The 3,142-nt window shown below is 52.3% G+C and overlaps 1 long non-coding RNA gene across 5 annotated transcripts in view; it reads left to right on the top strand.

Moving 5' to 3' along the window:
• The first annotated feature begins 60 nt into the window (after positions 1-60).
• LOC107214125 overlaps positions 61-3,142 on the top strand; it is a 5,598-nt gene continuing 2,516 nt past the window's right edge. For 2 of the 5 annotated variants that reach the window (XR_004500165.1, XR_004500166.1), the window contains exons 1-2: positions 807-956; positions 2,228-2,480. This is a non-coding gene — a long non-coding RNA (uncharacterized LOC107214125). Of the gene's footprint in view, positions 718-806; positions 957-2,227; positions 2,562-3,142 lie in introns of those variants that run through there. The other 3 variants (XR_004500167.1, XR_001524889.3, XR_004500164.1) reach the window with 3 other exon arrangements.

The following is a 3,142-nucleotide window of genomic DNA, read 5'->3' as shown; positions in this document are numbered from 1 at the left end:
GGTGACCCTGGGGACAGTGGGAGGTGTCTCTGGGGACAGTGGGGGTGACCCTGCCATGGCTGGGGTGGGATGGGACAGGATTTTTTCCCTTTCCCTTCCTCTGTGGATGCTTTCATGGATATTTTTATAAAGTCAGGGATTTAGGGCAGTGCAAACACAGCAGTCCCCTCCCGTGTTCACACAGAGTTGCTCCCCAAACACCTAAACCTGCCCCACCCATTTATGGACCATCAGGGCCCAGAGTGAAATAAAAGCTGAAATTTGGGAAATTTTTGCCCAGGACCTGTCTGGGCTGGGGTTTTTCTGTTTTCCTGCCCTGCACACAAGGATCTCTTGGTGCAGACAGCACTTGCTCCCCGTGAATGGGCATCATTCAGAGTCCTCCATAAATGAAGCCTCTATGGCTGTTCTTGCGGGGAAAATATAAAGTTGCTCTGTGTCATTCTGCTGTTAATTAGCAAAGATAAATACATTTCAGGTGGGAATTTTCACCAGCACAGCTCGTGGCACATAAGCAGCATTAAAGCCTTGGAAAGAGGGCGAGAGGCAAAGGTGTGCTGGGAGCTCTGGGGCTGCATTGATGCCTCTGGAAAAGCAGTGTTTATTTTTAAAATATGAAACATCATTTCTCCCCAGGCCCCCGAGAAGGAGAACACTGGAGTCAATATTTCAGGAGGAAAATGTGCATTTCGAGCTCTTCCCCAGCCTGACTGCAAGGTAAACACAGGAACCGTGGACGGCCCGTGCTGGCCCCAGCGTGGCCCTGCTGCTGTTGTGGCCTTCACGTGTCCTGGCCTCTCCTCCAACCCCTCAAATCCATGGATCCTGACTCCAGAGGTGCTGCTTTCACACACCGAATCCACACTTCCCCTTCACTGATGGAGAGACAGAAAATTTTGGTCCCACCTTGCTCCTGCTGAAGGCAAAAGGTTCAGAGTCCCCCATGATGGTCATTGGTGAGGGCACACCTGGAATTTGGGGGGCAGTTTTGGAAAAGAAGGACATGGAGTGGCTGGAGCGAGCCCAGGGCAGGGAACAGATCTGGGAAAGGGCTGGAGAATTCCTGAGGGAGCTGGGAAGGGGCTGGAGAATTCCTGAGGGAGCTGGGAAGGGGCTGGAGAATTCCTGAGGGAGCTGGGAAGGGGCTGGAGAATTCCTGAGGGAGCTGGGAAGGGGCTGGAGAATTCCTGAGGGAGCTGGGAAGGGGCTCAGGCTGGAGCAAAGGAGGCTCAGGGGACATTTCTGGCTCTGCACAAGTCCCTGGCAGGAGGGGACAGCCGGGGGGGTCCCAGGAACAGGGACAGGAGGAGAGGGAACGGCCTCAGGCTGGGCCAGGGGAGCTCAGGGGGGATATTTGGGAATATTTTCTCAGGGAAAGGGTTGTGAGGCATTGGCTCAGGTGGAATCAGGGATGTGGTGGAGTCCCCACCCCTGGAATGTCCCCAGAGGGTGTGGAGGTGGCCCTTGGGGACATGGCCAGTGGTGGCCCTGGTGGTGCTGGGTGACAGAAGGACTTGGTGATCCCAGGGGTCCTTCCCAGCCTGAGGAATTCTGTGATTCCAAGACTCCAGAGTGATCGAATAAACAATGTAAATGCAGATCTTCCTCCCTCACAGCCCTTCCCAGGAATGCTGATCAGAAACATGCTGATCACAGCCAGGGAAAACAACTCTGGATTTTCCAGGGGACTGACAGCTCTTGTGTAGAGGCAACACCACACTGGTGCCATTCGTTCTGCTCGAGTTTCAGTTCAAAACTGAATTTCAGCTTGGGATTTCCATATTTCCAATAAACACCCCCTGATTGCATTCAATGTCTCGCTATAAATTTCACCCTGCAGCGAGCCCAAGCGTTAAAATCAAAATGCAGCAGCAGTCCCTGAGGCACTGCCATGGAAATGACCCAGAAAAATGGGAAGGGAAAAAAGGAAATCAGGAATCTCAAGATGTTCCCAAACTTCCAGTGGAGGCAGGATAAGGAAATCACCTCAGGCTGGACCAGGAGAGGTTTGAATGGGCATTAAGGAAAATTTCCTCATGGAAAGGGTGGTCAGGAATTGGCACAGACTGCCCAGGGCGGTGATGGAGTCAAATTGGAACTGCTCAAAAAACGTGTGGGTTGGGCACTTCAGGATGTGGTTTAGTGCTGGACATGAGGATCTTAAAGGCTTTTTCCAAGCTGAACAATGCCACGAGTTACACACTTGATTTTTCTTTATTTTTTGTAGCCCTGGACCAGAAATTCTTCTCCAAGGGGATCTGGAGGGTGCCTGAGTTCCACAGGCGAGGCAGAATAAAAAGGCTGGGAAGGGAGCAGTGGCCAAACTCTGAGTTGTTTGCTGTTGGTTTTTATTTCATTCTAAACAAACCTGGGACTTGTAGTAAACACAGCCCTGCTGCCCTCCAGCCTCCAGAAAGCTCCAAGGTTTTACAAAATGCTCCAAAACTTCTGCCTATTTCTGGCTGCCTTTGATGTTCCAGGTGAGTGCTCCAAGCTGGATTCCCACTCCACTTTTCACCCCGCAGAGAAATGATGACAAAAGCTCCAATTCTTGTGTTTTACCCCCCTAATGTTTTTATTTTGGTTGGAGGGATGGAGGGACCCCCTCCCAACCTCCTGCATCCCCATTTCCCACCCTGGCAACACGGAATGCCAGCAGTGGGGGCAGAACATCATCCAACAAATGATGCTGGGGAGGCAGGAGTGGCTTGGAAAATAACCCCTGCACCGAGTCAGGATCAAAGGAATTTCTGTTTATCCAAAGGGCTGGCAAATATCCCTGGGGCTGCTGCTGGAAATAGCAAAAGCTGTTTATGGCTGGGCCTTGTTTGTGTGTTTTATGGGTCACACTGATTTCACAGGGATCGCTTTTTGTTTGTTTTTGTTTGCTCCCCGTGCCCGCACCTTCCCCTGGGACCGAGCTCCCTCCTGGGCACGGTTCCTGCCTCTCCTGCTGACCTCTGCAGGGCTCTGCTCCTCCATCCACGCCTGGAATTCTCCTCCTGTGCAATTCCTGCCCCTGGGGCTGTTTCTGTGCTGGAAACGGCCGGGGTGGCTCCAGAGCTTTGGGCGATTTTGGGTGTCACTGCAGGAAAAAAGGTCTGAAGGTGCTGGAGAGCGCCCAAGAAGGGACACGGAGATG

The sequence above is a fragment of the Parus major genome, chromosome 23 (genome assembly GCF_001522545.3).
Source record: "Parus major isolate Abel chromosome 23, Parus_major1.1, whole genome shotgun sequence".
Taxonomy (NCBI): Eukaryota; Metazoa; Chordata; class Aves; order Passeriformes; family Paridae; genus Parus; species Parus major.
This window is presented reverse-complemented; position numbering and strand designations above follow the sequence as displayed.